Source organism: Pinus tabuliformis, chromosome 8 (genome assembly GCF_031772625.1).
Source record: "Pinus tabuliformis cultivar Carrire ecotype Pingquan chromosome 8, CPIR1, whole genome shotgun sequence".
NCBI lineage: Eukaryota > Viridiplantae > Streptophyta > Pinopsida > Pinales > Pinaceae > Pinus > Pinus tabuliformis.
In genome coordinates, this window is record NC_142294.1 from 1743909773 (window position 1) to 1743925509 (window position 15737).

The following is a 15737-nucleotide window of genomic DNA, read 5'->3' on the forward strand; positions in this document are numbered from 1 at the left end:
CGTTCGTTCATCCGTCAGTGAACCTATCCATCTGCATGTGCTCCCTTTGTTCATCTCATTCGTCATATTGACATGTTTTTTGGTGTACCTATAACTGTATTCCCTCATGCGGAGATGACATTAAATCTAAAACCTCCTAGTCAACCATGACACATGATCATAAGGATGCAAGTGACTAGGAGAGTCAGCAGGGCTGTGATGTGGGATGATGGCTCTAGGAAAATGCTGATGAAAACTGCGCAAGAGTCACTGAGCGATAGAGACATACATTTCGAGTTGATAATGACTATCTGCAAGGTTTGTCTCGGGTGGGAGGAAAACTTGTGCAATGTTTGGGAGGGATAGTCTGGGATACATGAGGGCAAGGCAGGCATGCTCTGCACATTTTCCTAAACCAACAGTCAATAAGGGTTGGATAGCCAAATTTGCACGATTTTTCAGAGGAATGGGTCAGGGTGCATGAGGGGTCAGCATGCAAGGATTGCACAATTTTTCTGGGAAACTACACGGGAGGTTGGTAACTAGATCTGCGCAATTCCTAGAGGGAACTTCTAGTTGGCTGCTGGGGTCACAAGCAGCTAGATCTATGCAATTCTGAAAGGGAGCTTCCAGTTTTCTTCTAGGGTCACTGGAAGCCAGACTTGTGTAATTCCAAGAGGGAAGTGCCAATTGGGTGCTGGGATCACTAGCAGCCATAGTTGTGCAAGTCCCAGAGGGAACTGCCAGTTGGATGCTCAATCATTGGCAGTAGAAACTACGCAATTCCTCAAGAAAACAAGCATTCTGCTGCTGGGAGCTATTGGCTAGGAAAATTGCATTAAGGCCAGGAGGCCAGCCTATTGATCATCTCTGTGAAATTTATGAGCTGAGCCAACTGATGGGCAGCGGGAGGACTGGTCGTGAGCACTGCGCAATTTCTGAGATGAAGAGTCGGTCGACTATCTAGGTGGCCAGCATGAATGCTGATTGAATTTCTTATGAGCAACACAACTTGAAAGAACTAGCTTCATGCTTCTACGTTGTTCTGGTTGACAGTCGATCGAGTCGAAAGTAGGGTGATGGTCGGGTTGTCAGTGAGGAGTCTAGGCGTCAGAACTTCAACAAAAATGACTAAGTGTTTGAACAATTGAAATATGCATAGGTGATCATAAGGACACACACTTGCATGACTTGACGACGAAACAGCCAAACCATTCAGATACACATGTTCCACATGACTGACCGACGGTGCAAGCGACAAGTGTGAAACTCATGATTGATCGTTTATGATCAAGATGACGCTTGCGCGACATTGAGTGTGACTCGATGTGTGAGTGTGACTGATGAATTCATGGTGAACACATCAAACACATATGAAGAAAAGACTTCGAGCATAACCAAAACATGGTTGCAAGCATGACTTAGACATCAACATAGAGAGAATTGAGTGAAATAAATAAGTAAGCAGATGTAGAGACTCACACTGGCTCACGGAGTGAATCCGGGTGTGTGCAGTCACCAAGTGAAACTCTTCAAGGGAGGCTCCAAAATTGATGCAGGCCAACATTTTGGAGGGTGGTTGCAGCCACTACAACACTTGGAGACACACTGGTAGGATGCTAGCTTCTCTGTTTCAGTTCATTACTAGAAAAGGACGTTGTTCTTTTGGGAAGTATTAAATTGTTGTGCCAGTTACTTCAGTTTCCCCATTTACCCCATGGACGTACATGGTTCACCCTTTGCCAACTCAGTCAAACAAAATCAAAATTTCATCTTAGGTCTAAGTGTTTTGAATCTGGGAAGGGTAGATTAGTTCACGAGTTGAATATTTTCAGAGTATAACTTTTCATCTTTGGTGTTTGTTCGCTATGAGCAGGCCTGCATAGTACCCTAGAGGAGTCATGCAGGAGCATGCACATTACTCCACTACCAATGAGCCTGGTTAGTACCCTGGTGGAGTTGCATGCTTCACCTCTCTATGTAGGAAGCCTTTCTTTTTTTTTTGCCTTTGTATTTCTTTTTAAGAGAACTGTACATAGGAACTTATTTATTTTGGACAGAAGAGGGATCCCGACTTATTGAGAGAAGAAGAGGTTGTTCCTTCAGAGAAGCATGTAAGACCTCTAACATTGGTCTTCTTGCTTAAATATTTCCCCTTCTCTGTTTCTACTAATTGGATTAGCTTAGACACACAGAGCAGAAGGCTAAGTACAGGCATGGGGCTTGCCAGTGTGGACACAGGTTCATGATTGGACCAAAGCTTCCATTACAGATGGTTTGTATTTGCCATCAGGACTTCACCAGCCGAAGGCTGTAACCAAGAACAAAGAATGTGGACACAAGACTAGCCAAATGATGTAGTGTCATAAGTCTCTTCAAATTTCAGCCACGTACTCTATTCAAAATCCAGAACGTAGTAGTTGGCAGCACTTATTTCCAGAAACAAAAATAGTAATATATCAAACAAACAAAATGCACATGAACAAAAATAGTAATTAGAATAAAACAAAGCAAAACAAAAGAATCTTGTCTGTATATGGGAACCCTTTGTTGTTCCTCAATAGCTCAGTGGTAGAGGGGTCGGCTATTAACTAATTGGTCATAGGTTCGAATCCTACTTGGGGAGATCTGTTTTATTCAAAATAAAGGTCAGTTTTACCATTAGGAGTAAGTCAAATGTTACCTGTCCTTGTTCATAATATATGAATGCACAATCGCTATAGGATTGAGATAGGATCACAGTCGTTCGGGAAAGGCAAAATGGAAGGAAAAACAAACCAAATGAAATAGCAAGCAGCAAGCAGACTATGTACAAGGCATGGGTGTGGGCCAACCTAATGAACTAATGTTTGAGGACTTGGCCATTTGGCAGGAAGATTATCAATCCTCCCATTGATTGATTGTAAATGTTAGGTGTGTGAGCCAAGTTTCTCGTGGACCAGTGCTAGCCCAATAGGCTCCGCTACTAGAACCTGGTGGCATTCTAGAAAACCTTAAAGTAACGACAATTCTATTGTGTAAGGAACTATTTGTAACATGGGCTCGGACGATGGCACGGGGTAATTTTTTTTTCTTGAGGAAGGGCTCAAGTTTTTGAAGTCAATGCGTAGGTGAATCTTCCTAGATTTCTTATGTGGAGGATTTAAATCAGAAAACCAAGTGTGATAACGAAATTTTCAAGTAATACAAACACTTAAAATGTTAATCAATCTATTTGGTGAAAAGAGTACAAACAACATGTATGATTTACTTGTCCTTTGATGTAATGGCTTGCATTCTCCTTTACTTGGAATCTCACGTTGGATTGTTCACATGTAATGAGTACTGAGGTCATCATCTACTCGTGCAAGCCCATCCTGGTACTATTTGATCAAGCATTCAACGATTGGTCATTGTTGCAATGTGTAACTTGTACCGACATTAGCCATCTTCAGATCATGGTGGATCCCCAAGTTTCTCTCTTTGTTCATAGTGTCGGTCTTTCATGTGTTCATCATGAGTGCTTCACCATCATTGTTTGTGACTTCAAACTTCAAACGGTTTTAAATTGTGCAGAGTTCCTCATTTTGAATGAATGAGATGCACTCGGTCCTTCAGTCATCATGCATTCTTGATTTATCAAGACTCGTGGTCCACAACTTGTCTGTACAAGTACCATTTGGTGTGATGGTACTGCTGCTACTACCGTTGTTTCTACTACTCCTACTAAAAAAGAAACAAATTGTACAAGTTTCATTATGATCAGTTGGGCAAGGAAGGAGTCCCAAGTACTTGTCTGATGAGGTTGGGGTTGGTAGTGTAAGATAACATGCCGATGTCTTTTGTAGGAATCAGTTGCCAAACATGAGTTCAAGGAAGTCCAATGGTTCATTCTCACCATCAAGGGTAGTGACATTATGCTTCATATACCTCTTAGATAACACCTGGATTTGGTTACATTTGCCTTTGTACAGAAGCCACAGGTGAGACCAGTCTGTAGCAAAGTATCCATCTAGCTTGTTGGAGCAGTCTCTACTGAGCAGTAGACCATATGCTTCCAGTATGTCCACAAGAATTATGTTGATGCACTGGTGGACTCGACTGTCATGGGATAGTTGGCTGATCACGTCTCATAGTTTTCCAATGGTTGGTACTGATGTTCTATCAATTTGGATGATTCTCGCAGATGTTTCACTCCATCGTGCATTGAACTTCTTAGCAATGGAGAGTGGCATTACATTAACTGCCACTCCAGAATCAACAAAACAGTTGTGGACATTGCAATGAAAAAAAATTGAAAGAAGGCAGGAATTGTAGAATTTCACACTGTATATCAGTAGATTATGCAATATATTGAAGAAAAATACAAGATATACTTCTACAACAAACTTGCAGAAGCTTAATCGATTATGAGGAAGATGAAATAGAACACAATAACTGAGAATGAGAAAGCAATCACACATGAACACAGAACAATACTTTGGGGAAAGCCTCAGCTAAAAATTTTGATCTATGTAATATCATACAAGTGGAATATGTTCGGATTACATAAAGCTTTAGCTCAAAAGCTACCCAGCTCTGAGTACAATCCCTCAATACAACTCACAGTCTGAATAGACATAACATATGCCTTCCCTCAGCCATCCAAGCCTCATATTTCCTTGCGCAGTTTCTCTTGGGGTCCAATGCTGCCACCTGTGTGAATTGGCCTTATCACAGACTCATCAAACTCAAAATTAACTGCGTAATCTCCAAGGAATGAATTCCTTGTCCATGCAAGAGATATTCTCAATGGAATATTCCTGCAATTGATAGTACATTGTCCCATCACCTGATCTCAACTGGGTCTCTGACTGAACTAACATGCATGAGTTATTTATGCTAGAATATTCATTTATCTGAAGTGCAGCAGTTACATGCATGCATGCATTAACTAAATAAACTCACAATCAGTTCCACAAACTATTGGAACTAATCTAACTGGACTTAACTCAGATAACTGAGCTAACTAATTACAGCTCAAAGTACAACTCATCCTGATCTCCTTAATCAAGGGATAACTTCCTCAATCAATGGAGAAACTGTTGCATGTCTTCACATAGACTTCATGTTTGATTTCCTACATCTAATTAACTCAAGATGAATTAATTAATTATTTTACAAGCAGTTGCTAAGATCAAATTCGAATTTTAATTCTCAATTTTAGTTTAGGAACTAACTAAAATTGGAATGTATCCCGAAATGCTATTTATAGCAGTGCTATTTTTAGCACTTCTATTTTTATCATTTCTTGTTGCTCTTTTCAGCACTCCCTCTCAAAAAGACAGGGATTATTGGTCACCCCAATCCTATCTACTTGAACTTCCATTTTGACAATGCCTTAGTCAAAATATCTACATCCTATTCCTCGGTCGAAACATACAACAACAGCATGATCCTCTTGACCACACAGTCTTGAAGATGATGATACCAGATATTAATGTCCTTGGACCTGTCATAAAATATCGGATTCTCAAAGAGTTTGATACAACTCTGATTATCGCAGTAGATCACAATTGTATGCATCCTCTCACCAAACAATCCTAGTAGAATCATCCACATCCAAATGGCCTCACATGCGACCTGAATGGCATCCATGTATTCAGCCTCTACTGAGCTAAGTGCAACTGACCTCTGTTTCCTGTTGTACTAGGAAATTGCAGTTGAACCAAGTTTAAATATTCCTCCAGAAGTGCTCTTTTGGTCTGATGGACTCCCTGCCCAATTTGCATCTATGAAGCCTTGAAGCTTCACTCCCTCTGTCTATCTGTACCACAATCCATACTGAGATGTGCCTCTAAGGTATCTCAGCAAATGCTTTGCTTCCTTCCAAAATAGCTTGGTAGGCTGAACCATAGCTTGACTTAGCTGGTTCACCGAAAAGCATAAATCTAGTCATGTGTTCACTAGATATATCAATGAACCCACATGTTGCCAATAAATAGTAGTAGCTACTACCTCACCTGAAGTGGCAACCTCCTTCCTCCAGTTACCAGCTAGAGGAGTCTACATGGGCTTGCACTTCTCCATGTGGAACTGCCTGAGTATCTCATTGGCATACTTGCCTTTAGACAAAAACACTTCCCCATATTTCTACCACACTTCCATGCCTAGAAAGTAGTGCATAAGACCCATGTCTTTCATCTTGAACTCTCTTGCAAGGTCCTCCTTGCAAGACTTGATTAACTGATCATCACCTGTCAAAATCAGATCATCCACATAAAGAACAATGATTAATGGCTTACCTTCTTCCATGATGTGGTAAAGGTTCGCATCTGCTTCACTCTTGGTGAAGCCCAACCTGGTTAAATAGTTGTCAATCCTCATGTACCAAGCGCGAGGTGCTTGCTTCAGCCTGTACAGAGCCCTCTTGAGTCAGCACACATGCGACTCATGATCTAAGGTCTCAAAACCTTCCTCAATATTCCCATTAAGGAATGCAGTCTTCACATCCATCTGATGGATCTCCCAACCCATCTAAGCTGATAGTGCCAACATTGATCTAATAGATGAGTACCTTGCTATGGGAGAAAAAGTCACATTGTAGTTGATCCCCTCAACCTGTGAGAAACCATGGGCAAAACACCTTGCCTTATGTTTCTCAACACTGCCATTAGCAACCTCCTTTACCTTGTAAAGCCATCTGCAACTCACAACTGACTTGTCCTAAGGTATTGGGACAACATCCCAAATACAGTTTCGAATCATACTCCTCTACCATAACATCAACCTAGATTGGTTGCTGCACTACCTCGAATGAAGATGGTTTGGACTCTACACACTCCCCAACCAGGGCCATGTAACCAGTGTACCGCTCGGGTGACCTCCTCTATCTGCACTGAGAATATGGTTGTCCCACATTCTCTCACACATCTAGCATCAACTTGTCAGCTTCCCTTGAGAGTTTCCACCCATCTCTGGAAGGATCAGCATGAGTGGATGTCTCTACTCCCAAATCCTCTGCATCCGAATACTCCACATCAATTTGAGGCTCTTCCTCCTTAGGAACTTAAAGTTCCTCCTCTACATGCAACTTGAGCTCCCTCTCAAGTGATACTCACATGGCTTTCTACTCGTCGAACTTCAAATCTCTACCTACCACTTTCTTCTGAATGGTAGGTAGGAACACCCAGTTGTTGTGGGGTGTATCAGTGTACCCCACAAGTATCCCCAACTCAGCTATTGTATCTAGCTTCTTCCAAGTATCTTTGGTCACATGGAAATAAACTGATGATCCAAAGATCTTGAAGTGACTCACATTTGGTTGCTCCCTGGAAAAGGCCTCCATAGGTGTCTTCATTCCCTGTATACGGTGCAGGCTTATGTTTTGCAAGTATACTATTGTATTGCATGCCTCAGCCCACAAATGAAGTGGTAGGCTTTGGTGATGCAACATCACTCAAGCTGCTCCCACAATCGATCTGTTCTTCCTTTCAGATACCACATTTTGCTATGGGTTATGGGGTGCCATAAGCTCTCGTTTAATTCCTTCTGTAGTGTAGAAGTCCTTAAACTGTTGGGAGACTTTCCACCATTGTCGTTATGCAAGGCCATTATTTTCTTTCCAGATTATTTCTCTGCCAAAGCCTTGAACTCACAAAACCTCAAGAAGGTCTGATCCTTGTTTTGCATAAAGTAGATCCAACATCTATGAGAAAAATCATCAATAAAAATAACATAGTACCTTTGTTTAGTGGTGGAGGCTATAGAGAATGGTCCAAAAACATCCGTGTGAACTTGCTCTAGGATTGCTCCAGCTCTACTCTCTCAGTCTTGAAAGGAAGATTTCGCATACTTACCCAAGTTACAACCTTTGCATGTATCTGTCTGCCCCAGTTTTCCTTTGCGAAGTCCGGTAGAAATCAACTGCATGATCTTCAAGGCTCCATGGTGCAAGTGGCCCATTCTTCTATGCCATATCTTGCTGACATCTTGGCTCTGCACCAACTCTGCTTTAGAACTCAATGCAGCACAGTCATCTACCTCTAGGTCGTAGAGATTCTTTACTTGAATCTCGATCCTCTTGGTCTATCTAGTGCTAATATGCCTCACGAATACCTTTCCTTTACTAAAGGCTACATCATAGACTTTGTCCTCTAGCATAGAAACAGACACAAGATTCTTCTTCAGACCTAGTACACACTTTACATCAGCCAGGGTTTGAGGAGCTCCATGCTCCCTCTGAAACACAACCATACTTTAACCTGAAACACAATACTTTCCATCATCACCCATCTCAATCCGCATTTGGAGATCCTTCTCCTCCAAGGTAATGAAAAGATTTTTGTTGCTTGTCATGTGGAACGAAGGTCCACTATCCAGGTATCAAACACATCCCACCATGGATGAAACCATGCATGCGAAATCCAACTCAAACTGTGAGGTCAGTGCCTCACCATCTGATTCCCTTGAGGATCCCTTCTTGGATTTCTTCTATGACAATTCATAGCATAATGGCCCACCTCATGACAATGAAAGCATCATACTTTCGATTTGTAAAACTTCTTCCCACCATGGGAAGAACTAGATTTGGAATGGGATGCCTTCCCTTTCCCTCTCTTCTCCTTACTCACTAAGGCTAGATTTTCTTCATCATCTTTCTTTGATGAAGATCCATCTCTGGTGTTTCTTCTTATCTCCTCCAGCATCAGATCCGACCAAGGTCTTTCCCAATCTCATAGTTTCTCTCTTCCATTTACCGAGTGTTGGTACCTATGCCAACTATTAGGAAGACCAAGGAGAGAAATACTCACCATGTCATCATTGGCTATCATGATCCCTACACTTCCAAGCTCACCCCTGTAGGTGGTGAGCTTGTTTCAGATACATAGAGATCGTGTCACCCTTTTCACAGTTAATTTTTCAAAGCTTGTCTTTCAGTCCTAGCTTCCTCTAATCACTATTGTTCTGATATGGATCTTTCAATGTTTCCCATATTGAAAACGGTGTCTCCTTCCCATGGAGACTGGAGTCTATGTGGTCTCAAACTCCCTCCAGAAGAATCATCCTCACTCTAGCCACACATTTCTTCCATTTCACCAATTTTGTAGCATTAGCTGCTGCCGACTTGGGGACTTCTTGATCAATGAAGTCCTTTAGACCGTTGTCCTCTAATAATGCTTCCATGTGATCCTTCCAGGCAATATAATTCGAGTTTCCATCAAGGGCATACTCGAGTCTTAAACCTTTGAATGCCATTGGTGAAATTTGAGATGTGATAAGAATTTGATTTCTATAATTAGGAACTTCAAACTTTGAACTTCTCCCTTATTTGTATAATGTTCTTTGCTTTGATCACCTTTGCTCTGATACCATGTAGATTTCCCCACCGTAGATCAACAGATTATGCAATATGCTAAAGAAAAATACAAGATCTACTTCTACAACAAACTTGCAAAAGCTTAATCGATTATGAGCATGATCAAATAAAACAAATATAACTGAGAATGAGAAAGCAATCACACATGAACACAGAAGAATACTCTGGGGAAAGCCTCAGCTAAAAACCATGATCTCTATAATATAGTACAAGTGGAAATATGTTTAGATTACACAAATATTTAGCTCACAAGCTATCCATCTCTCAGTACAATCTTTCAATATAGCTCACAGATTGAATAGACACAACATATGCCTTGTCTCAACCCTCTAAGCCTCCTATTTCCTTGCGCAGTTTCTCTTCGGGTATAATGTTGCCACCTATGTGAATTGGCCTCATCACACACTCATCAAACTCAAAAGTAACTACGCAATCTCCAAGGAATGAATTCCTGCTGCATCCAAGAGATATTCTCAATGGAATATTCCTACAATTGGTAGTACACTGTCCCATCACCTGATCTCAGTTGGGTCTCTGACTGAACTAACATGCATAAGTTATTTATGAGAGAATATTTAGCTATCTAAAGTGTGGAAATTACATGCATGCATGCATTAACTAACTAAACTCACATCAGTTCCACAAACTATTGGAACTAACCTAACTGGATTTAACTCAAATAATTGAGCTAAGTAATTACAACTCAAAGTACAACTCATCTTGATCTCCTTAATCAAGGGATAACTTCCTCAATCAATGGAGAAACTGTTACACGTCTTCACCTAGACTTCATGTTTGATTTCCTAGTACTAATTAACTCAAGATGAATTAATTAATTATTTTACAAATAGCTGCTCAGATCAAATTCGAATTTTTATTCTCAATTTTAGTTCAGGGAATAACTAAAATTGGAATGTATCCTGAAATGCTATTTATAGTAGTGCTATTTTTAGCACTTCTATTTTTAACATTTCTTGTTGCTATTTTCAATAGGAATGGAGGGCAACCTAAGTTTTCTTCTTCCATTTGGAGTGTATTGGGCATAGTGGATAGTGATATGAGATGTGTGCATGCTCCCTTACTCATAGAGGTCGTTCTGTTTGTTTTTGTTTGTCCCAATGCACACAGCAAGATGTCTCGCTGGCTCTGGACTTTGGCTAACTCAAGCAAACTGATGTTCTCTCAAGTTTTCTTCATGTAATCGGCTATGTTGTAATCCAAAGGTGGTAGACTCACTGAGGTGTCTGGGGTGGAATGGATGCTTTGCTATCTAGCGAACTGTTCTGCAACTTATTGGTCACAGATGTGTTCTTTTTCGTCGATGTCTTCCTGGACTTCCTTTTTGTATGTTGCATTGAGAAAGCTAGTGGATCAGACTTCTTTATCAGCCATCTCACTTTCTCTTGCATCTCCTCAAGTGTTAGGGGAGCCCTTTCACTCCTAAGATTGTAGCAATCATTTTGCTTTTGGGGCTGCTTCTCGGTGTTCATCTTCGAGACTACTTGTGAGCACTCATGCGCATTCACCACCTCCCGAGAACTTGGTGCTTCATCTGGTCCAACCTCTTTGTTATTATCAATGACTTTTGGTTTCTCCTGTATGTCGCCATCCGCATCGAGTATATGGGTATAGACAAAGGTAACAACTCGTTTCCAATCTGAACAAGAGTTCTCGGGATGAAATTATTCATGGAAGGAATAGTACTTAAGATCATGCGTTGACCTAGTTGGAACATAGGCATATATGCACATTTGGAACTGAACTGACTCTCACATGATAAGTTGGTTGATGAACTGCTTGACTGTCTCTAGCTAGGTGGATGACTGTTCGCGAATGTGTCTATCTTCCGCTGCTTAAGTTCAGACATTTCGGTGGTCAAGTTCTTGACAAGGTGAGTGAGGGTCTCAATTTCAGTTGCTTCCATGTCTCTGCCTTTGATCATCATTGCTTGGGGAATTCTGCTCGCATCCTTGGAGTCTTTCATTGATTCACAATCCGTGATGATTCTAATGGTGCACAAGTCTTTTTCAACAACAATAGCCTCTTCGCAACTTTCTGACAGTGTTGGCTTCATAGCTTGCTTGACAAACTGCGCAATGGTGGTTGGCAATATAGATGTGTAATAGTCGACAATGATGGAGTCATGAGGTTTGGTGTCTGCTTCAAACTTGTTCAAGATACACGTAAAACTCTAATTGAAATCTTTTAGTTTCTCTTTTCCATCCATCTTGAGGCTTCCCAATTCTTTGAGTAGCATGGATGGATTCTTTTAATCGGAAAACTTTTCAAGTAACATACGCATGAAAGAACCCTAGTTTTGTATAGAGTTGGGTGGTAGGTTGTGATACAAAGTAGTTTTCCGGATGTCCAAGGTACATGGAAACAATCTACATGCTATGTCATCATAACATACCTCAAGGGTATGAAACTATAAGTAGAAGTTGTCTAAATGGTCTTCTGCCTTCACCATGCTGTTAGGGTTGAACTTGACATTCATTCTCTCCACTTGCTTCGGCATCTTGTGTAGAACAACTAGGAGAGCCAATGGTCCCTGAGTCATCCGTTCAAGATTTGGGTCAGCCTCTTCATCCTCTTCGTCTTCTTCCTCTCCTTTGGAATCTGATGGTTCTGGATCTGAGTCTGTCTATTCGTCTCTGCCTCTACTTCCTCCACTGCCTTCCCCTCTGCCTCCTATACCAGAGTTTGATCCCAAGACCACAAGAGTTCCTTGTTTGACTTCAAAGAAGATTAGAGATTCCTCTGTGTCTTCAATAGCTTCTTCCAAACTTTTAAGTGTATCAAGGACTGCTTCTTCCAACGATGATACAACAACCTGTGTGGGAGTGGTTTTTGGCTTCTTAAATACATGTGGAAGGTATTGTATGTCTGGGATTAATCTGACTACTTTCATGAACTAGTGAGTGATGGGACAGATAGAGTGAAGGTGTTGTTATGAAATCTCATGTTCAATCGTGGGAGGTGAGGACTAACCAATTGTTGAGTCGTGAGAGAGGCAGTGCGAGCTACTGCCTTAACCAGATGGTTGATGAGTGAGTATGAGGGGAATTTCAGCCATGTGCAACTAGCTATGCTCCTTCTAGTGCTATAAATGTTGATGTTGCTGGACCGCCAACATTCAGGGGATCACCCCGGCATGAAGTCCCAACTAGACCTCACACCATTTGGTGTGGGTCCCATTCGATATGATGGGCTAGTTGCCATTGTCTTAAGGATTTGCCTCAACTATTTCTTCTCAGCACAAGGGAGTGATTTGCTTTGTCTTCGAGAAGTGAGATTCGCGTGCCTGGTGAGTGTAAGTGTACTTGTGTCAATGGTTCTTTCACTATAAGGGGAAAACGTGAAGGTGAGTTCCAGGTTGAAAGGGATCAGTCCCAACTCGTATAGGAACACACAACAAAAAGGAAATACATAGCTTTCAGTGGATTAGTCTACTTGGATGTGGTAGTCACAACATAGAAGGTAAGACAACACATACAACACTCATAGATCAGTCCAAGTCGAGTGCAATGGTTGTTACAATAAGGTTCATGTGAAAGGTTTGTCTGATGTCTAACAGTGCATTCGACACATACGAAATATCATTAACAACATATACAACACATTTCCACTAATAGATTATGAATTACAACAAATAAATCAGTTCAAATGTAGAGAACATGATTAAAGAAACATGCATTACAAGTGTTAAAAATCAGTCTTACAACAAATACAATACATGTGTGAAAACGTGTTGGCATGTTGATAGGATTCTGAATTAAGTGAAAGTGCCAAGACATATCATTAGACCATACATCAATAACCTCGTCAGTGGGACATTGGAGCCACTACTTACACCTCAAAGAAAAGATTACAGACTCTCTTGGCTATGTGGGAGGAGCTAAGGTGAAAAGTCCCTTCATGTAGAAATGAGGAGGGTATTTATAGCAAAGGGTGAAACTGAGCCTTATGGAAATTCGACTACCCTCATGACCATTTGACTTCCATGACATTCTAACTTGCATGACTCTATGTTCAACAAGTGGGTCTCTTGGACTTCCACGTTACATCACCTTGATTGACAACAAGCCCATAGTGGAGATGTGGGCAACATGACTCATGACCTCACTCGACATGACTTGACAAGACAATGCTAGTACATTCATGTTGCTGATGGAGTGCATGCCAAGCTACAATGTTGCTAAGTGATCAATGTCTTCATGGTGTACCATAGCTTCACCTCCATAGGGCAAAGTGCGCAGAGTCTTCGATGGTCCTTGGTTTGCTTGATGAAGCTTTAGCATGTTATTCCTTGCTTTCATGCTGGAAGGCTTGTCAGGCTCACTTGTTCATGAGAGTGCATGTTTGTCACGTTTGTACGCTTCACATGCTTTGATAATTCGTCCATTGGTGAACTTGTCCATTTGCATGTGCTCCCTTTGTTCATCCTATTTGTCATCTTGACATGTTTATTTGTGTACCTGTACCTGTAGTCACTCATGATGAGACGACATCAAATCTAAATCCTCCTAGTCTACCATGACACACGATCATTCTGATACGGGTGGCTGGGAGAGCTAGCATTGTTGTGATGTGGGATGATGGCTTTGGGAAATTTCTAATGAGGGATGGAGATAGACATTCTGAGTTGAGAGTGATTGTCTACAAGGTCTGGCTCGGTTGGGAGGAAAAATTGCACAAATCTTGGGAGGGACAGTTTAGGCTACATGAGGGTAGGGTAGGCATGTTCTGAGCATTTTCTGGAGTGAATAGTCAACAGGGACTGGAGAGTCAAATTTGTACAATTTTCCAGAGGAGCGGGCTAGGCTGCATGAGGGGTCAGCAGGTAGGGATTACGCAATTTTTCTTGGGAATTGCCCGAGAGATTGGCATCTAGATCTATGTAATTCCCAGAGGGAACTTTGAGTTGGCTGCTGGGGTCACTGGTAGTGAGATCTGCATAATTCCTAGAGGGAACTTCGAGTTGGCTTCTGGGGTCACTCGCAACTAGATTTGCATAATTCCCAGAGAGAACTGCCACTTGGCTGCTAGGGTCACTCGCAGCCAGACTTGCACAATTCCCAAAGGGAACTGCCAGTTGGATGATCAGTCACTCATAGCATAAACTATGTAATTAATCGAGGGAATAGGTTGTTTGCTGCTGGGAGCTGTTGGCTGGGAAAAATGCATTAAGCCCGAGAGGCCAGCCTGCTAATCATCTCTATGCAATTTCTGAGCTGAGTTGATTGATGGGAAGTGGGAGGCCTACTAATGAGCACTGCGCAATTTTTGAAATGAACAGTCATTCGATTGTCTGGGTGGCCAATATGAATGCTGATTGAATTTCTTACAAGAAGCACACCTTGAAAGAACAAGGTTGGTGCTTTTTTGTTGTTCTAGTTGAAAATTGATCGAGTCGAAAGCAGGGTGATGGTTCGGCTGTCAGTGAGGAGTCTGTTCGTCAAAACTTCAGCAAAAATGACTAAGTGTGTGAACAGTCGAAAGATACATAGGTGATCATACAAAGACACACTCGCATGACTTGACGATGAAAGAACCAAACCATTCAGATACACATGTCCAACATGATTGGCCGACGGTGCAATCGACAAGTGCAACACTCATGATTGATCGTTCATGATTGAGACGACGCTTGCACGATAGTGAGTGTGACTCCGTTGTTGTGGGGAAAAATGCCTATGCAGGACGATCCTATCCTCCTAAGGCGTGATAGTGCCTTAGCAACAAACGAATGCAGCTACTTCGGTTTCTTCCTTTATGAAATATGAAAGAGAGGAGATTGGTAGACTTACCGTTATCGTCCGGTTGTCCCTCGATCTAAATCCTCTCCTCTTTGTGTGTCCACAGCTACTTGCCTCCTCGCTTTTTCTCCCACGAGATCACAAGAGAACAGCTACCTATGACAAGAGAACAACTACATGCAACAAGAGAAGGACACAATACAAAGGCAAATATACATATCCATAAATGATTCAGGATTAGAAGTAAATCAAATACACTAATAACAATCATATAATAAACACCAGCATATAGGAAAGAACCGAGAAGCTTTATTGATTGATAAACAAGGTTCAGGAAGAGATACAACCCATAGGGTTCCAACCCAGCATCTCCTTCCCAACAGAATGGAATTCCTTCTTCAGCCCCTTTCAAAGCATAAACACCCAATGATCCAACCACAAACCAATAGCAATTCTTTGCAATTACAATCCAGCCTCTTTAGACCTCATGAGAGAGATCTATATATAGGAATTTTGGAGAAAGGATGAGTCAGCTTGAGGCTTGCATGGAGCTGACTAGTGTCCTCTCCCACTTCAGTTCTTGAGTCCACTTGGAGGTTCTTACTTCCACTTGGAGATTTGGAACCTCTTACTCATCACCAGTCGAATTCCCTGATCCAAGT

The 15737-nt window shown here is 41.6% G+C and overlaps 1 non-coding gene across 1 annotated transcript; it reads left to right on the top strand.

The window, feature by feature from the left end:
• Window positions 1–2533: 2533 nt before the first annotated feature.
• On the top strand, window positions 2534–2605 carry TRNAN-AUU (transfer RNA asparagine (anticodon AUU)). Its single transcript has one exon. It is a non-coding gene; the product is annotated as a tRNA-Asn (tRNA).
• The last annotated feature ends 13132 nt before the right edge of the window (window positions 2606–15737 follow it).